General features: G+C 35.1%; 1 protein-coding gene across 4 annotated transcripts in view; it reads left to right on the top strand.

The window, feature by feature from the left end:
* ATG5 (autophagy related 5) overlaps nucleotides 1-21,570 on the top strand; it is a 129,119-nt gene that overhangs the window by 89,007 nt on the left and 18,542 nt on the right. The window lies entirely within an intron of this gene.

Below are 21,570 nucleotides of genomic sequence, written 5' to 3'. Positions count from 1 at the left end.
AGGGAAATGAAGCAGTCTGTGCACTGAGCACAGATCCCAGAGCCCCGTGTTGGGCGTGATCCCCTGAGATCATGACCTGAGCCAAAATCAAGAGTCGGATACTTAACCGACTGAGCCACCCAGGTGCCCCTACATAATGATTCTTAACCATTAAATTTAGATAGGTGGATTTTGTAGAAATTTGGGGAAGAAAATAAAGACTGAAAAGTTTTCTAAGGTTTTTTTTTTTTTAAAGAGATCTGTTCTTCCTAATTATTTCTAAATATAAAAATTTTAACTCAGTATATTGCTTGAGCATGAATATTGCTATAAGTGATAGGTTACTTTTTGTAAAGTACGTTTTTTATTATTTTGGAAAATTTTTCTCACATAGATTCTCTGATAAATAACTTTGAAAGAATTGAATCTAATATTAAGATGGAGAATTTTCAGTTAGGCGGTTTTATTAAGTTTATTATCTCAGCTGTGTGATTTGGGGCATTCATCTCACATCTCTGGACCTCAATTTCATTATCTGTAAAATAGAGATAATCTCAAGAGTTGTTGTGAAGAGTAAATGTATTACTTTTAATACAATATTGTGCTTGGTATATAGTAAATAATTTGCTGTTATTTGCTGTTACTATAAAATGTTGATATAAGTCATTAGTTCTGCTGTGAATTATTTTATCAGCAATGATTATGGCTTGCCATGCCTCCTGTGTTTTCTTATTTTTATGATTGGTGTGACATATCTGAAAAGTAGTTCATTCCATTTATCAGTTATTTCTGGTCTCATCATGGTCTTTTCTCTGAGGCTCTACCTGGCCCCCCAAATCTGTTTCTCCTCACTACCAAATACTCGTATAACCTCCTCTTTTTGTTTTGGTTCCCTCTTTCTTTACCACTTTCAAGGTCCTGTACTCAATACCTTGGAATCACTTTTGATCCATTTCTTAGAATTGTACATTGTAATATTTGCATTTATCAGCTTCTGGCTGTTTTCACTCACTTCTAGTTTCTGTTACTTTGATTTTTGTAAAACGTAGCTAAACTCCAATCAAATAGTATCACATGTTGTTCCTCAAAACATGCTTGATGTTTTATTTTCTTACTCTCTTCACTCCTCCTGGGAATAGGCCTTATTCCCAGAATGCTTCTAAACTCAGTTCACTGTCATCTCCCCCAAAGAAGTCTTTTGATTTCTCCATATGTGCTTTAACCCTTCATACCAGAAATTATTTTTTCTTTCTCTCAACTCTGTTTTAAAACATTTCTTCTAAATTTTTTTTCCTTCTACTTTTTATTATGACAAATGCAGTTATAGAATTAGAGCTGAAGGAAGTCTTAGGAGTCATCTAATTCAAACCTCTAATTTTAGAAATAAAACAACTTGCACAAAACTCTTACTCAGAATTCAAATGGATATTTGATAACTGAGATAGGAATAGGACTTGAGTCTTGGATTTACAACATATTTCTTTTTCTGTACACAGCATTGTGATATAAAATAGACATTTCTTAAGCCATTTTGCATTATTTCACTGTGGAGCCATTGAAGTCTATGTAGTTTCTTTGTAAGCAGTAGCCTATGAATTCTTGAAGGACAAGGAATTGTTTAATTTCTCATTGTATCTTTACAAATGTTTCTCAGAGACTACTTCCTGTGAGAATGAATGAATGAAGACATAATACTTTCCTTTAGTATTAATATTCTTTTTTTTTTTTTTTTTAAGATTTTACTCATTTATTTGACAGAGATCACAAGTACGCAGAAAAACAGGCAGAGAGAGAGGAGGAAGCAGGCTCCCTGCCGAGCAGAAAGCCCGATGCGGGGCTCGATCCCAGGACTCCGGGATCATGACCTGAGCCGAAGGCAGAGGCTTTAACCCACTGAGCCACCCAGGCGCCCCTAGTATTAATATTCTTAATGTTAAAACTTGGATTATATTCTCTCTCACACCTTTTAAAAGAAATTGGTGACTTGAGGCCTGTAGGGGGCAGCCCAACACAGCAAGTTTTGATTGCTCTTGCTAAATAAGCTAGCTACTACTCTGAGATTGTTTTCTACTTAAATTGCTTCCTATGTGGATTTTTGAAAAATGAAAGCAACTATAATGATAAGCTTTTTGGTGAATATATTTTAAAACAATTTTCATTTATACGAATGGGGACTTCCTGATACAGATAATTTGCTGTTTTATTTTTAAAGCATTGTATGAGAGAGCAAATGATATTTATTTGAGCTTTTTAAAATTTTGATTTATTTATTAATTTCTTACATAGATAATCTGATGGCAAATGTCCCTAATTTATTGCTAGAGAAATTAAAATATGCAAAATTGCTGTTATCCCAAGCTGCTAAAGCTATTATTAAATAAAATCAGCATTTTCTCAATATTAATTTGTTGCACTGAGCTAGGTCATTGTTTCATTTAATATTTTCAAGTTCAAAAAATATTGCTAGTAATTAAACTGTAGACATATAACAATAAAAGCTGACATTTATTGAGTACTATGTGCCAGATACTATTTTAAGTATTTTACATTTTTAATTCATTTAATCCTCACTACAGCCCTCTGGGATACATGCTGGTACTATCCCTATTATGTAGAGAGGTAATTGAGATAAAGATGAATTATTGAAACTTGCCTGAGGTCACTCACCTTAGTAAGTGAAAGAGCTGGGATTTGAACTCAGGTAGCCCAGCTCCAGATCCCAAACTCTTAATCACTGTTCCCTTTGATAAATGTTAAATTCATTTCTCTTATTTTCTTACTCTGTTCTAGTGAAACTTTCCATTTGAGACTGTTTTCCAGTTTTTACACACATCAGGCTTCTTATTACTCCACCCTTTTGGTTGTTTCCTGCCTTTAGTCCTTTTTTTCTTCTAATAGAGAAAATGCATGGACAGAAAGTAAAAACATAACATCCTTTAGTGTGAAGGGATTGAAACAGATAACTAAAGTTGTGTGGTCGTCTTTCTCTTTTATTTATAGAATGTTCTTTGTCTAATTACCAATTAAGCAATTTTTAGTGATCACATTAAAACCTGACCTCTCAAATTTAGGAATAAAATGAACTTCACTCCCTGTGCTTAAGCATGTGGTAGTATGGGATAATTTTAAAAGACAAAATATTAAATACCTCATTTTAAAAGAAAGATGGATTATGATGAGATGGTATTAAGTATTTCCCTAAAAATGATTTTTTAGCTTCCTTCACAAAGAAATTCTTGATTGTAATACAGTGCTTAGTGTTTTTATGATGGTATTCTAACATATGTAAAAATTAGCCTTGTTGGTACTTACTTAATGGTATATAACTCATTCTCTGCTTTTGATAATTTCACCTGTCCTTAGTACCTCTTTGAGAATGTGAGTAGATTGAGTAAAAATAAGTTAGTTTACTGGGTTTGAAATTTGACCAGTTGTTAAGTTTGAAATTTGACAAAAGCTTGGGTTAAATGTGAGATGGCATAAAAAGTTACACCTGTTGACTTAAATGAATATAGAGCAGTTTCATACCTAAGTTCAGTAGTATTTGTATCACAAACTATGAACTTTGTATAAACTTTTTTAAGAAAATACTTTTATATCAAGTTAACTCCTTGATTATTATTATGTATTTATTAAGGCACCTCAGATTACAGTTAATGCTTGAGTTTCTTGGAGAAATTGTCAACCTTGGTAATATATGCCAGATATAACCTATACCTTAGGATGGTCAGCCAGAGTCTTACTGCTGCTTTAATAAGTGACTTATCTTCCCATCTTTCCCTAACTTTTCCTGACATGGGTTTTAGCTTCCCAATTTACTGCTGGCCTAAGAGGGTGTTGGCAGTTGCAAGCCTGAACTTAGTCCCAAGTAATGTTCCTTTAACTTATTACTCAAAAAATCTAGACCCAAATTTGTTTCTTTGTGTGACTGTCACATTTTTTTATTCAGTCCTTTTCCTTCCATTTTGAGAATGCCAACATCCAGAAATGATGCCCCATGGGATAATCATTTACTCTGTTGATAATTTCAGTGTAAAAAAATTTGCTTAATCATGTATCTATTCCAATAGTGAAAACTACCTTCTGATTTTTTTTCTGTTCTTCTCATAAATGATTTTCATATAACATGCCAGAACACACAACACCTGTCTGTTAAGAACAGAATTACTAGGCTTTGATTCTTAGTAGTGGTTCCTTCTTTTGGGTAAATATGGCAGTTGCTTTTGGTTTAATTACTCATGCTTTTAAAATAACTACTTACTAATAATTTCAAGTAGGTAACAAATAGGATGAATACTTAGGAATATTTGAAGGAAAAACCAGTGGGGGAAAATGCAAGACTAACCTCCTCTTTATGTTTGTCCTGGGCCTGGCAAATTTTGTTTGACACTTCATTTCCTGGTGTCATAGTCTTTGAAGAAGTGTATATCTTAGTTTTTGGGTCATACACTTTTGTTTTGTTTTGTGGGAAGTTATATAATCTTTGTTATCCATGTAGATTGTTTATAGTAAGAAGTACTAAAGAGATAATATACATTTAGAAAACTTATATAGATAAATTGATATGTGTATTGATTATATAGATACAGATATTGATGTATACATATTTGACACTCCTCAAATCCTTAGGCAAGGTTTGATTGTGATAAAATGTTATTTCTCAGTTAAGAAATATGATCTAGTATAAACATTCAGTTATATGTATTACCTTACTTTGATGCTTTAGGGGCATTTTACAGAATATATCTTGTCTTAAACAGGATATATCTCTCATAGATCTGCTTCCAAAAAGGCTAAAAATTTAAAGGAAAGTAAGTGCTTGTTTAGTGAGCCACTGTTTGAGTGTTTGTAGGCGGCAGGTAGGAGGGAAAGATCTCTGTAGTAGAATGATGTATCTGATCATGAGTTCAGCAGAATTGGGTCTACATTTGGAAACCATATTTGATAGACCATAGATCTACCTTGGCTGTGATCTTTTCATGAAAGTCACCTGTTGGGATGCCTGTGTGTCTCAGTCAATTAAGCATCTGCCCTTGGCTCAGGTCATGATCCCAGGGTCCTGGGATCACGAGTCCTTCATCGGGCTCCCTGTTCAGCAGGGAGTCTGCTTCTCCCTCTCTCTCTCTCTACCCATCCCCTGCTCGTTCTCCATCCCCTGCTCGTTCTCCCTCTCTCTCAAATAAATAAATAAATTTTTTTTAAAGACTTTATTTATTTGACAGAGATCACAGGTAGGCTGAGAGGCAGGCAGAGAGAGAGAGGAGGAAGCAGGCTCCCCGCTGAGCAGAGAGCCCGATGCGGGGCTCCATCCCAGGACCCTGGGATCATGACCTGAGCCAAAGGCAGAGGCTTTAACCTACTGAGCCACCCAGGTGCCCCAATAAAATATTTTTTAAAAGTCAACTATCTACACGCGTATGTTGTGACACAATTTTGCACACAACATAAATTAACTAAAATTGTAGTAGTTGTAAAATGATATGAATTAGTAAGCTGAGGATTTCACATGATTATTGAGTTCACTAATGAGTGATTTGTGTATTAGATACATGGCTAAGTTAATGTACACAAAACTTTCAGAAGTCAAACTAAATGTATGTTACTTACTTACTGAACTTAATTTAACCATGTTTTACACTAAATTAAATATGTATTTAAAACAACATTGTTAGAGCACCTGGGTGGCTTAGTGGGTTAAGCCCCTGCCTTCGGCTCAGGTCATGGTCTCAGGGTCTTGGGATCGAGCCCCGCATTAGGCTCTCTGCTCAGCAGGGAGCCTATTTCCACCTCTGTCTCTGCCTGCCTCTCTGCCTGCTTGTGATCTCTCTCTCTCTCTCTCTCTCTCTCTCTCTCTGTCAAATAAATAAATAAATAAACTTTAAAAAAAATAATTGTTAATGGAAATTCCATTTGCAGTGTAGACAATTACCATATTAAGAAATAACATGCTTTTAAAACTAAAGACTCAGAAATCTAATGTAATAAGACTTTTTAACATTTTGTTTAGATTTTTCAAAGCGTATATAAGAGGGGCACTTCATGTGTATAAAAGGAAAGCATTTCTCCTGCTAGTTTAAAATTTGAGAGAAATAATATATTTCAGTAGGTTCCTTCTATCCTTTTCCTTTCTCTTTTCTTTTCCTCCATCTTTTTGTCCTACATTCCCTCCTTTACAGAGTCCTTCCTTTTCTCTGCCTCACTAAACTGGGAAGTGTTTTCACTATGTAGGAAAGCATTTCCTATTTTAATTAAAGTTTTGAAGTTTATTTTTAAAAGCAGAGCTTTGCTATAGGAAAAATATCTCTATTAGCTTACATTGAAAATCCTTTTCATCATGATGAGGGTAATTATCTCTTACTTCTAAGAAGTAAGCCATAGCTAATTTCTGACTCTGTGTATATGTTTAAAGTAACTTAGAGTCAGCTTGGGCCAGTTCTGACGTCTGCTTATGTAATGCAGCATCTGTACTCTTCACTAGGTGTTCATTGTAGCTACAGATGCTTCATATAAAACAGGGTAGAGTCGCTTTCAAAAGGATGTACACATCAAAGTGTAACTCGAACTCCGTTTTTACATTGCTTGAGGATTCCTTAATGGAGTAGAACTAACAAATTTGCTTTCCCCCCTAACACATTATCATTGTAACATTTAAAAATTTTTTGACTTCCATGACTTACTAAATCATATCATATACAAATAAATAGTTTTATTACTTTGGAGAGTTTTAACAGTGCCCGTATTAAATATTATTGAAATCCATATTCTGTGTAATAAGGAAGGTTTCCTTTAATTATAATTATAATTCTGGGAAATAATGATGCTGCTTTTGGAAGAGTAAAAAAAAAAAAAACTACTTAAATAAAGCACTCTATTTTTAAGTTGGAATAGCATACTACCACTCATTTTATAGTTTGGCTAATACCTCTTCATGAGGCCAACCAAGTTTATCATTTTTAAAGACCTGATTCCTAAGAGATCTTTAAAGTAAGTACAGTGCTTGTAGCTATTAACCACAGTGTATATCCTCTTTTGCTAGTGAATTATTTGAAGCAGGATGCCCCTTGCCTTCCCTCGCCACCGTCTCCTTTCCATTTCTCAGATAAACTCACCTAAATTACATAAGAATTCATTTTTGATGTATATGATCCTCTTAGAACCCTGCTTAAAAATTACAACTTCAATGTACTAAATAAATGTTTGTGCTATTTTAAAATTTCCATTATGAAAAAGAAACCTGTAATTTGATTTGCTGAATTGGTGGCATTGGATTATTACTGTCTTGAAATAAAGTACTCTTAGAATACATCAGCCTGCTTTGGATTCCATAGAATCTGTACATATTGTATTCCCAAAATTTTACATTTTTTTGGCAGGTGGTGGCTTGTATGCAGGGGAGGGGGGAGGAAGAGGGAAGGAATCCCAAGCTGACTCCCCACTGAGCACAGATCCCTGTCTTCATGACCCTGAGATCATGACCCAAGCCAAAACCAAGAGTCCCACACTCAATTGACTGAGCCAACCAGGTGCCCCACCATTCTAGATTTTAAATCAAGAATTTGCAAGAGGAAGAGTTCCCTCTTCCTGCAGAGTCCCTTGTCCCCATTCAGGTCATAGCAGTGTGGATGGCAATCAGAGGTTCAAGCTAGAAAGGAAGGACGAAGGAAGATCCTTTGCTCTCTTGACTGGTGTAGACGTTTCTGAGAAAGCTCAGAAATAGTAGACATATGAGTCTACAATCTGGGTAGCAGTTTATTAATAAGGACATTTTTTTATGATCCAGACACTGGTTAAGATAGACTATTTCTATTATATAAACCCCCTTATTATTAAATTCTGTGTCTATTTTAGTAAACCTTAACCCCTTTTAGTTAGCATTTTTAAATTTCAGAACCTTTTGGCCTTAAGTATCAGAGCATGAATTTTAAATGAGTTTTGGTGAACATTTAAGGCAAAGTTATTTAAATTTTCATGGACAACTTTAAAATTGCTATTATGCTGTACAACTTTAATTTTTTTTTAATTAATGAGGGTGGGAATATTTCTCTGATCCTTATTGTTTAAGGGCTCTTGTCCTTTAAATTTGTTTTTTAATTTTGAGAGGAAATATAATTATCTTTTTTTTTTTTAATCATGAAATAAATGGTATGATGAACACTTATAAACCAAACTATGATCTGGACTATCACCACAGAAGGATTCCTCTCACAGTCCATATGCGAGGTCTTTTTACATTATTTTCTTTCTCATAACAGCTTTACTGAGGTGTAAATTTGATATCATGAGCTTCCCCCTTTAAAAGTTCATGGATTTTTTTTTCCCGTTTTATTTTTAGAATATTCAGAAAGTTAGTGCAGCCATCACACTACTCTATAATTCCAGAACATTTTTATCATCCCAAAAGAAACCCTATACTACATTAGTGTCACTCCTCATTCTCCCTTTCCTTCAGCCCAGGGCAACCACGAAACTACTTTTTGTATCTGTTTGCCTGTTCTGAACATTTTTTGTAAATGGGATCTTATAATATATGGCTTTTTCTGTCTGGCTTCTTTTGCTTGCATTGTATTTCCATGGTTCATCAGTGTTGTTGAATGCTTTAGTACATTCCTTTTTATGGCCAACTAATATTCCATTGCATGAAAAAATTATATTTTGTTAATCCATTCACCAGTTGATGGGCATTTGGATTGTTTCTACCTTTCTATTATGAATAACTGCTGCTGTGAACATTAATGTACAAGTTTTTGTGTGGACGTATATTTTCATTTTTGGGGGGTAGATACTTAGGAGTAGAATTGCTGGGTTATGTGGTAATTCTGTGTGTAATCTTTTGAGGAACTGCCAGACTGTTTTCTGAAGAATCTGAACCATTTCATATTCTCATCAACAGTGTTCAGTGGTTCCCATTTTTGTGTGTCCATATCCTTGCTAACCCCAGTTATTTTCTACCATTTTAAGTATAACTGCCTTAACAGGTATGCAGGGGTATATATTTTTGGTTTTGATTTGCACTTCCATAATTACTAATGACGTTAAACATCTTTTCATGTGCTTACTAGTTATTTGTATGTCATCTTAGGAGAAATATCTTTAAATTCTTTGCTCATTTTTTAATTTGGTTGTCTTTTTGCTGTTGATTGGAAAAGTTTCTCTATTCTGGTTATGAATCCTTTATCAGATACATGATCTGCAAATATTTTCTCCCATATTGTGGTTTTCTTTTCATTTTCTTCATGGTATCTTTGAAGTACAGAGATTTTTCCTTTTGATGAAGTCTAGCTTACTTTTCTGTTGGTCATTTGTGCTGTTGGATTGTCATAGCTAAGAAACTATTGCATAATTCAAAGCCATAAAGATTTCCTCTTGTGTTTTCTTCTGAGTTTTATAGCTTTTTACTACATTGCTTTTTTTCACTTATTCTTCAGAGTAATCAAGTACTATGCTTTTTGAATTTTTTAATTACCTGAATACTTCATCAGGGAGATCTGTGAAATAATTGTCACTTGTTTTCCTTTGCTATTTCTAAAAAAAATCACCAGAATTTATGAAATCTGCTTTTTTTTCTTTTTAAATAAACTCTGTACCCAGCATGGGGCTTGAATTTATGACCCCAAGATCAAGAGTCATATGCTCTACTGAGCCAACCAGGTGCTCCTGTGAAATTTACTTTTGATGATACTTCAGTGAGATGAATTTTTAAAATTATTTGTGTCAGAAACATAATTATTCGTGTTCCCATATTATAAACTTTATTTAGCCGTCACTGTCAAACCCACAGACCATGCCAAGAGGGCTGAGGATCTTTGAGCTTCAGTAGCTCCTGGCCCAGGGTTAGAAGCACTTTTCCTGTGGATGAGATCAGAAGAACAGAATTTCGGTTCTGTGGTCAGTACAACCTCTTTTACTCAGGTGTTTTTTTCTTGCTACTTTGATTTCTTTATTTACACAAATTAAAAGTGCTGCCTAATTATTTTACGTAAGCATACCGTAAAGAAAGAAATAATCTATATACAAAAGTGCCCTTGTATCCTTCAGTAGAAAACAGTTTATTAATTGCATCACTCTTGTATGCATCTTTTTAGTGTGGCTTTGGATAAAATTAGCAAAGATACTTTAACAAGTTCTTTAAATCTTGAAATTTAAACTATGATTCCCTTGGTATGGTTTTGAAATCTTTTGGAAGAAACCTTAAAAGAAGTAAGATAATTATTACTAAAAACATGAATCCGAGGGGCACCTGGGTGGCTCAGTGGGTTAAGCCTCTGCCTTTTGGCTCAGGTCATGGTCTCAGGGTCCTAGGATCAAGTCCTACATCAGGCTCTCTGCTCGCCGGGGAGCCTGCTTCCCCCCTGCCCCCCCTGCCTCTCTGCCTACTTGTGATCTCTGATAAATAAATAAATTAAAATCTTTAAAAAATAAAAATAAAATAAAAACATCAATCCTAGCACTTTCATGGGAAGTTTCTCATTTGGCCACTCTACTGATAATTTCATATGAAAAATTTAAAAGCTATAACTTGTTTTATAAATCGACTCATGTAGCCTTAAATTGATCTCAGTTGGTTTTTTTTTTTAAGATATATTTATTTATTAATTTGACAGACAGAGATCACAAGTAGGCAGAGAGGCAGGCAGAGAGAGAGGAAGGGAAGCAGGCTCCTTGCTGAGCAGAGAGCCTGACATGGGGCTCTATCCCAGGACCCTGTGATCATGACCTGAGCCGAAGGCAGAGGCTCCAACCCACTGAGCCACCCAGGCGTCCGTTGATCTCAGTTTTGAGTAAGAGGGAATAGTGCTTCCCTGTAACACATTTTATTCAGTGAATGGATATGAGGAAGACACAAACTGTTGCTTGTATTTGAGGAAAATTTACCTTAACCTTTTATGGGACAAAATATATTTGGCATTGTCTAGACAGAATTATAATAAATATAACAATTTAAGTAACATAAAACACAAACTTCAAATCAGTTGTGTGGATATAATTCTGATGAGTGCTTTCATTTAATCATAGTCTCAATTAAGATACTACTGCTTTGAGGATTAAGTGTCCCTGACTATAATAATGACAGCTTTTCAAATGCTAATTACTATTTTTTAGTTTTGTTGGGAATATTAAAAGTGGACTTCAGACTCTGGTATCACAGCTACAGAAAGTGCTTATTTTCAAGTCTTCTACCTCCCTACATAGAGGATAAATGTAGTCTGATTAAGTGGCACAGACTACCCCCCCACCCCCTCACCAACTCCTCTCCTTGCCCCCTTCCCCCCTTCCCACCACCAAAGGACTGTTTACTGTAAAGGTCTAAAAGCATTCATTTGAAAATGGTCTGTTTGTACTTAATGAGGTATATAATTGTGTATATTCTTAAGCTAATTTTAATATGAGGCTTCTTTTATAAAGCTTGTGATACAAAATTTGACATGCATGAATATATCTTAGGCCAAATATGCATGTGACATTTTGAAGCACATATCATGTGTCATTGTTGGTAATATCTGGCAGCATATCCTGTGTAAACCCCTGTTTTCTTTTTCTCTCTGCCACATGTTTATTCTAATTAACAAGACTACAGAGGGAACTGATGCTTGAATACCAGTTATTTTTCATTTTCTCTGTTACTGATTCTTTGGTTCCACAGTTAACCAGTGTTGTTTAAAAGGGAGGAATGAAAATCAATTCTTGTTAAGCACCTGTTGCAGTAGGTGTTTTATGTATCTCATCTTATTTAATTATCACAGCAGTCCTTCAAAGATAAATATTACTGCCATTTTTCAAATTCAGAAACAGACTCCCAAATATTGATGTGATTTGCCCAAGGTATGCAGTCAGTCATGTTGTGAGTTGGGACTCTACCAAGGCTTAGTTAATTTCACTACCTTTGGCATTCCAAGCTCTAGATGCTAAGCTCTTAGCCCACTTTTGTCCCCCCATTCATTCATTTCTCACAGGTATCATACGGCAGCTGCTCTCTGAACCCTTTAGTGAGGAGGGGACATGTGAGAGAAAGGATTGATACTGCAGTCTGCCTGAAATGGCTTTATCTCTATTTAAAAAAATACTATGTGTTTCAAATTGGAAGCTTTAGAACCTTCTATATTCCCTCCTTTATTTTCATGCTCTTTTGAAACTCCCTACTGTTTTCATACCTAACATCCTACCACATTTAGCATATATTTCTTTGTACCTACTGGTATATATCTTCCACTCTTAGAAGATGAAATTTTGTAACCAATTAGTGGCTTTTTCATTTTTTATTTTTGTTTTTGCTCTAGCTGCCCGAAAAGTGTGGTTAAATTTTGTGTTCAGGCTTTTAAATTTTCTCTCATAGCACTTTGTACATATTTCTGTTATCACTTAACACTGTATTACAGTTAACTTCTGTGTACTTAATTATTTTGTTTCTACCAACAGCAATGCCCTAGTGAGTACTCAGTAAATGTTCACTGAGTAAAGATTTCTGAGGTAATTTACCCCTTGCCCTTTGGTCATTAGTCAGAGGTCCTATACATGGGTACTGCTATTGGGATAATTTTGTTCAAACTACCTATGTATTAATAGCTTTTGTTGTCACTGTATACATGCTTTTGTTATAAGCATTCACAATTTTTTAAACATAGGAATAAGTGAAACCATATGATAATTGACTTTCTCTGTTTGATTTCACTTAGCATAATCTCCTCCAGCCCCATCCATGTTGATGCAAAAGCTGGGTATTCATCCTTTCTAATGGCTGAATAATATTGCATTGTATATATGGACCACATCTTCTTTATCCATTCTTCTGTTGAAGGGCATCTTGGCTCTTTCCACAGTTTGGCTATTATGGACATAACTGCTATGAACGTTGGGGTGCATATGGCCTCTTCACTACATCTGTAGCTTTGTGGTAAATCCCCAGTAGTGCAATTGCTGGAATCATAGCATAGCTCTATTTTTAATTTTTTGAGGAAGCTCCAAACTGTTTTCCAAAGTTGCTGTACCAATTTGCATTCCCACCAACAGTGTAAGAGGGATTCCCTTTCTCTACATCCTCTCCAACATTTGTTGTTTCTTGCCTCAGATTTTTGCCATTCTAACTGGTGTAAGATGGTATCTCAATGTGGTTTTGATTTGAATCTCCCTGATGGCTAACGATGATGAGCACTTTTTCATGTGTCTGTTAGCCATTTGTATGTCATCTTTGGACAAGTCTTCTGCCCATTTTCTGATTTGATTATCTGCTTTTTGGGAGTTGAGTTTGAGAAGTTCTTTATAGATTTTGGATATCAGCCCTTTTTCTGTAGTGTCATTTGCAGATATCTTCTCCCATTCTGTAGAAGGAAGGGAAAAATTAAGGGGGAGAAAATGGAGTGGACGATGAACCATAAGAGACTATGGACTCCAGGGAACAAACTGAGAGTTTTAGAAGGGAGGGGGATGAAGGGATGGCTGAGCCTAGTGATGGATATTAAGGAGGGCACGGATTGCATGGAGCACTGGGTGTTACATGCAAACAGTGAATCATAGAACACTACAGCAAAAACTAATGATGTACTGTATGGTGACTAATGTAACACAATTTTAAAAAATAGAATGAAAAAATAAAAAATAAATGTAGGCAGGAAATACAGTATTCTTCATTGAAATTTATTTATCTTTTTACCTTTGTAATGCCTGTCACTGCTGTTAGTGGAGTATCAATGACTGTGTGATTCTGTGAAGTATTATATTGTGGATTTGGTTTTTTGTTGTCATTTTTACAGGATCTGTAAGAAAACTTACACTGGTCTTCATCATTGTTACCACCTTGGTAACAATGAAAATTTGACTACTTCTCATGTAAAGCTTTTCAAATTATTAGATTTAGTTCATATTTCAAACTTGTGTGTCAAATGAAAGTACACTGATTTTGTTGGTGAGATTTTTTATATTGGAGGTAGCTTTTGTGCGTGGATGACATACTTAGTTATTTGCATTATATTAGAGTTGTAAATTGTGAAGTCTAGTTTTTATAATGTCTTTTGTTTAATTTATGCTGTTACAAATATAGTAAGTTTTATATATAAATGAGAGCAATCTTCTTTACTTCTTACTGTTTGTCTAATTTGTCCTTCAGATTCAGTTCTTCTAAAAGACTTAGAACTACTTGCATAGTTAATGGAACAAATCAAATTACATTATTAATCAACACATGGACATTGCTAATTTGTTGTATATAGCTGATTTTTAAAAAATACCTACAAATCTAACAAATGAAATCCTCTGCTATACTTACAGAACTCTTATAAGTCAAATAATTATGCTTATAAATGTAGTGAATCATTAATCATCCTGTTTCAGAGAACTTACAAAGCATACACACAAAGTATAGCTGATGATACAGAAACTTGTTACACCTCAGGAGATGCAACATATATAAATTATAAATAAAACACTTATTTAAGAATATCCATCTAAGGCTCACTGGAGCAAATGATCAGTTTACAGTGGTTCAAGTCAGTGGTTGCAGTCAGTGGTTGCAGATCCTGAACCTGGATACTGCTTCTAGAATGATTCTATCCAAGCACTTTTTTTTTTTTTTTTTTTTTTTTTTAGATTTACTTATTTATTTGAGAGAGAGAAGAGCACGCGTGTGCGTGGAGGAAGGGTCAGAGGGAAAGGGAAAGAGAATCTCAAGCAGATGCTCCGTTGAGCAAGGAGCCCAGCAAAGGGCTCAGTCTCAGTACCCCGAGATCATGACCTGAGCCATAGTCAGGAGTCAGATGCTTAACCGGCTGAACCATGTAGGCGCCCTTGATTCTGTCCAACCTTTCATAACAGCTGGGTCCGTTGTTGTCATCAGGTTCTGCCTGCTGTTTCAGAGGGAGACCCCCAACCCCATACTCCCCCACCTTCCTTACTTTTAACAATGGCCATTTTTAAGGTTCACAACCCAGAATCATCATGCAGCTACTGAGCATCGTTTTAGGTTGTATCCTTGGTGAATTTTTGTTTTTCTCCTTCATAACTTTTAATCTCACTTTGTTTCAGTGAATAGAATCTCCTTTTACTATCTGATGAGATTCTTCCTCCTCTTTACGGTCTTTGACTCCATGGTCAATGAGCCAGATATGTCCCCTTCTAGCTGTAAGTTGTCATTTTTAACAAAACCAACATTTCTAATTCCTATTATATGTTAAATACTATATGACCAAAAGAGCAAAATTATTGGTAATGCTATGTAGTGACAGGATAACTGTGAGATTAGTATATCTTCTTATATAATTCTGCATTTTTATATTATGACTCACTACAAAATACATATCTGTATTCAGTAAATTTCTGTTGAGTGTCAAGTCATATTTAGTGAGAGCATTAACAGCACTTACTGAGCATTTACTGTGTGCTGGGCGTTGTTCTAAGTGCTTTACATCAGTTTAACATGTATAATCTTCACATGCAGTTTTAAGAAATAATACAGAAAGCTCTTTATACCGTTCATCCAGTTTCCTCCATTCTTGACATCTTAATATATATTATATGTATGTGTGTATATATATATATGTATTTTTTATATAGTATAATATCATAACCAGGAAGTTGACATTGATACAACCCACAAACCTTATTCATATTTTATTCATTTTGTTCCAACACAAACATTCCTTGGGCTACCCCCTGCTTTTTTTTTTAAGATTTTATTTATTTATGAGAGAGAGAGTGTGTGTGCACACACGCGTGCACACACCCTCACTTGCACGAGCAGGGGGAAAGGGGCAGAAGCAAGCTCCCCACTTAGCAGGGAGCCCAATGTGAGGCTCTATCCCAGGACCGTGGGATCATGACCTGAACTGAAGGTAGCCGCTTAACTGACTGAGCCACTCAAGTACCCCTGGACTACCCCTTTTATAGCCGTAGCCACCTACTTCACTTCTTCCTCTCCCTAACCTCTGACAACCACTAATTTGTTCTCATTTCTAAAATTTTACCATTTTACTGATGTTACACAAATGGAATCATGCAGTATGTATGCCTGACATTGGTTCTTTCCATGCAACATAACTCCCTTGAGTTCCATACAAGTTATTCCATATTATTAATAGGGTTGTTTAGTAGTAGTAGTAGTAGTAGTAGTAGTAGTAGTAGTACTGCTGACTAGAATTCCATAGTATAGATATACCATAGATAATTTAACCATTCACCTGATGAAGGACATTGGGATTGTTTCCAGTTTAGGGCTGTTACGAGTAAAGTTACTATGAACATTTATTTATGAGCTTTTTGAGAACGTCTAAGTTTGCATTTCTCTGGGAATACTCAAGTGTACAATTGCTGAGTCATATGGTAGATACATGTTTAGTTTTATAAGAAACTACAATACTCTTTTCCAAAGGGGCCTTTACAATTTTACATTTTTGCCAGCAATGTATGAGTGATCTTGTTTCTCCACATGCCCACCAGCATTCTATTTTAGACATTCTTGTAGGTGTATAGTAATGCATTGGGGTATTGCAATTTGCATTTCCTTAATGGCTAATGATATGTCAAACATCTTTTCATGTGCTTTTTTGGCCATCTCTTTATCTTCTTTGGTGAAATATATCTGTCTTTTGCCCATTTTTTTAATTGATTTCTTTGCTTTTTTTTAAGAACTTTATTGGAAATGTGGATACAGATACTCTCTCCCAGTCTATGGCTTGTCTTTTCATCTTCTTCATAGGATCTGATACAGAACGAAAAGGTTTTGTTTTGTTTTGTTTTGTTTTTAATTAATTTCATGAGGTCCACTGTATCCGTATTCCTTTAAACTGAATTTCCTGATTTAGCATCCAGACAAGTGAACTTAAGAGAAAATAAGATATGAATAAACTTAAGTCTGCTAAATAGGGATGAAACTAAAACTGTTGATCATATTTTAGGATGTCTGTTTAGGTGGTCATATGTACCGTGATTGTGCTGTGCTTATATTTTATTCAAAAACTCTACAATGTAGATATTCTCTCCATTTATGCCTGTGCATATATGTGTACATATGTAAAATTAATCCTGTTTTACAGTTGAGGAAACTGAGGCTCAAGAAAGTCAGGTAACTGTACCGGTGGGTCTGTAATAAATGACAGAACCTGGGCTTAAAAACCTGTTCTTTCTGACACCAAAGCCTGTGCTCTTCAGCAACTGCTTTGCATTTTTGTTGCAGTATGTACTTTATGTAAGTCATAAGATTCAAACTTGGTCTTAATGATGTATCCATTGTGCCTGTACTCTTAAAGTCCATACATTGTCTTATTTTAAAGCCTACCAGCATTTCTTGTTTTATCAGCTTTAATGTTAACCTGTTTGGTTAACCTGTTTGGCTGTGTTGGAAATATGCCTTTTCCCTGTCTCTTGTTTCTTAGATATAAGATTAATAATATGATTAGCCTGCAGTTTACACTATAGTTGTAACACGCATTATCGCTATGAATTTGACTGTAACTCTTGAATTGTCACTTGAAGAAAATAAGATTCACTAAACTTTTACAAATTTAGTTTATCATTTTTATAAATTTGATTCCTTTGCCTCTGCTCAGTATCTCTCCAAGGCAAATCAACCATATAATGTTTCCATACAGGAAAAATTATTGTTTCATTGGTGAGGGTACATGAACAGAGGAGGGAGGAGGAGCAGCCAGCCAGTAGCATCCCAAATTTATATTCTGTTTGATGTATTTAAAAGAGTAACATGCACGTTAAGGTAATTAGGGCAGTTTCAAAGACGACGTGTTGAAGCCCTGTTATTTCTTATGAGAGAGCAGTACTGCTTCTTGGAAGCCACTGAAAATAGTTTGCATATTTACAAATAAATGGCTAGATTAAGTGAGTATTGTATTATATTACTGTTGGTGCAGCTTTCTAGTCTGTCAGGCTGAGATTCAGATTACATGGTATTGTTAGCACTGTCCAGTTTCATGTGTACTAAATCAAAGTTGGCAGAATTCATGTTGGTGGAGTTTTTTTCTGTCTTTAAAATTCTTGCTATTTCAGGAGGAAGATAGCTTTTAAATACTAGCATAATTTAGTCTTCTCTGCTGAACTTCAGCTCGGGTTTAATGAGATCTGCCAAGAAATTTGCATGAAACTAACCTCCCTTCCCATTGCCCTCCCAAACCTCTGTGCAGTACTTGAATGTATGATCTCTCTGTGAAGGGCTTTTGTTTTAAGGGCAGTAACTCCCGAAACTGAGTCGTTTTCATAATCTTTGGTGTAACTTACTCAGACATTTAACTGTTCTTTTCTAGAATACTAAATTTTAAGGACTAAGAATATAAAGGCAGTCAGATAAATATTGAATAGATGTTTATTACATTTTTGATTGAGGTATTTTGGGTAACTGTTCTTTTTTTCTTTTTTTTTTTAAGATTTTATGTATTCATTTGTCCCAAAGAGAGAGAGAGCGCACGCACAAGCAGGGGGAGCAGCAGGCAGAGCAGGCAGAGGGAGAAGCAGGCTCCCTGCCAAGCAAGGAGCCCCCATGCGGGACTCAATCCCAGGACCCTGGGATCATGACCTGAACCGAAGACAGCAGCTTAACTGACTGAGCCACCCACGTGTCCCTAATTGTTCTTTTAAAATAAGGTTTTTGTTACATGAGAAATAGCACTTTAATGAGAGTTTTCTTGCTTACTGTGCTACAGAATGGACTTAGACTTTGTAATAGTACAAGCCTTTTCTCCTCCACCCAAGCAAATAACATCATTATAAAGGTTGTCGAAGTTACACCTTTATTATCACTGCTCAGATTTGTATTTGTAAGTATCTATACTTGGGAGAATAGGAAAAAGAACTACAGGGAAATTGTAGGCCATTTTTCTAGCAGTAAGAGAGGAGGACGCTTTCTGTTTTTTAATATCTCGCTAAGCCCACTTGGGGCCTTTTTAGCCTATTGTTTTCAGGTTGTTATAATATGTTGTATTATAGCTATTAACCTCACAAATTTTTCACTAAGTAGGGAGGGAATGAATCTTAAAAAGTTTTTTTGTCTTTGCTGAAAATCCTAGTGTTTTCAGCTCAGACTATGGATGATGCATTTTAACTTTTTTTTTTTTTTTTTTTAATTGGGGTTATAGGCCTGACCCTCCTTTTTCTCTGACCTAGCCCCGGTTGTCATCACATAGGCTTGCATCATTCAGACAGCCTCTCACCCGTCTTCCTGATGTTACTTCTTAACCAAGTCATCGTACACTGTGCTGCTTTCCATTAGCCTTCAGAAAAAGCCTCTTTCATCACGTCACTTCCTTTGCTAAAAAGTCTTAAAAGCCTCTTCATTGCCTGCAAGATAGAAAGCCCTAAGTGGGTGGTGGCTATTTTAAATTATTACTGCAGTCCTCTATTCACTTATTTCTTCTCTGAACTCCCTAAACCCTTATTATCTTCACATAGTTAATCTTCGATTGTTCATCACATCGTTCTCAGTTTCATCTTGCGTGAAATGTATGAACTTCCCAAATTGAAGGATATCAGTCATACTGTTTTTAAAAATCCATAGCGAGTTCAGTTAGTGAAATGAATTGCTTTATATTCAGTGCATATTAATTGTCAAGAGTTTATCAAGTATCAAGGCTTTTTTACATACTTACCACGGATACTTAACTATTATTGGAATACAGTTCTTAACATTTATTTATGTTTCCACTGAATACATAGTGTACAGCTGGGAAAGGTAAGGGTGCCTGGGTGGCTCAGTCGGTTAAGTGTCCTCCAACTCTTAATCTCTGCTCAGATCTTGATCTCAGGGGGCTGAGTTTGAGCCCAGCCTTAGGCTCCATTGTGGGTGTGGAGCTTACTTAAAAAAAAAAAAAAAAAAAAAGGCTGGGAAAGGTAGCTCACAAGCTTGTATCATGTCTGTTTTTCTTACATTGTATTTTATGTCCATACTTAAATACAGATTATTTTTTATACCAGATCTATAATAGTGACATATTATAATTGAGCTTTACCTCTGTGATTTAAAAAAAACAGGCAAACTTGTCTTTAATGTTTAGGAATTTGAAATCATTTTCTCATAAACACTATATGAATATTTATTTTAAAGACGTAAAAATTTTTAAAAATACTATATGTAAATATGAGTATATGAGTATAATTACTTATAAATATGGATACTTATATAAAGCATTGCTCTCTTCTTATATGTTTTTATGGGTTTTTTTATCCCTGGAAACTTAAAATATGAAAACTTAACATCTTAAAATGAAATAGCAGTTGGGGGCAGGGTGTTTATTATCTTTAACATTAATTCATTCATCTTCTCTCTGTGTCGCTGTCTTTCTGTGTGCTTGGCATACATAGTTCTTCACTCTTTTCTACAACAAACTTTTAAGAGATACAGAATGTCTCAATTTTCCAAAGAAACGGGATATGGAATCATAAAGTACATAAGTGGTAGTGCTGTTCATACACTGGCTGATTCCAGGGCCTCTGCACTGTGCGTCATGAGGTGCTCCTCATCGTTGTTATGCTCCTATAAATGAAACTGCATTTTAAAAGTGTTTGGAAATACATTGAAATTATTAGCAGTAAGTTATGACATAGTGCTAATCACAGTTGTCAGAGGAAATACTATATCTGGTATTTTGAATTTTGGGGGGGATTTGTTTTTCTTTTTAATTTTTTAAATTGAAGTAGAGTTGATATACACCGTTAACATTAATTTCAAGTGTACAACATAATGATTTCACAACTCTATACATTATGCTATTTTCACCACAAATGTAGTTACCATTTGTTCCCACATAACACTGTTACAGTACCATTGACTATATTCCCCGTGCTGCACCTTTTATACTTGTAACTTCTTCATTCCATCACTGGAAGCCTGTATCTCCCACTCCCCTTCATCCACTTTTCCCATTCCTCCATTTACTCCCCTCAGGCAACCATCAGTTTGTTCTTTATTTATGAATCTGTTTCTTAAAAATTTTCAAATGTATAGAATAAATAATAAAACAAAACTGTATACTCTTCACCTAGATTCACCAGTAGTTAACATTTTCCCACATTTGCAGTCATGCGCCGCTCATGTGCACTCTCTCTCAACCATTTGAAGGTATGTTTCAGACAGACAGCATGGCTCCTCATCCCTAAATATGTAAGCATGAATTTCTTAAAGGATGTTGTCCTTATAACCATTATCCTTACAACCGTTAAGAATTTGACATTAATTCAGTAATACTCTCTAATGCTCATTCTGCATTTCCTCAGTTATTTCAAAAATGTCTTTTATAGCTGATTTTTCCCTCCAACCCAGTATTCAATCAAGATTTATTTTTGTATTTAGTTTTTATATCTCACCAGTCTTTTTAAAACTTTTTGTATTGTTTTGTTCTGCCTTTTACTTATTTGAAGAATTGAAGCCAGTTGTCTTATGTTTTCTTTTCTCTCCTTTTCTTTCCTTTTTTGGCCACTTATCTTTAGAATGTCACACATTTTGGATTTATCAGATTGCTTCCTCATGATTAGATTTACTTGATTTTATGTTATGCATTTTTTATAATATTACCACATCTGTGATATTATATGCTTTCAGAAGGCATCTGATGGCAGCTTTAAATTTCTGATCTCTTAATTTTAATTCATAGCAACAAAGACTTA

The sequence above is a fragment of the Lontra canadensis genome, unplaced genomic scaffold, assembly GCF_010015895.1.
Source record: "Lontra canadensis isolate GAN:19392208 unplaced genomic scaffold, GSC_riverotter_1.0 scaffold14, whole genome shotgun sequence".
In the NCBI taxonomy this organism is placed as follows: Eukaryota; Metazoa; Chordata; class Mammalia; order Carnivora; family Mustelidae; genus Lontra; species Lontra canadensis.
Note: the sequence above shows the minus strand (reverse complement) of the source record. Positions and strands in the feature narration are given on the sequence as shown.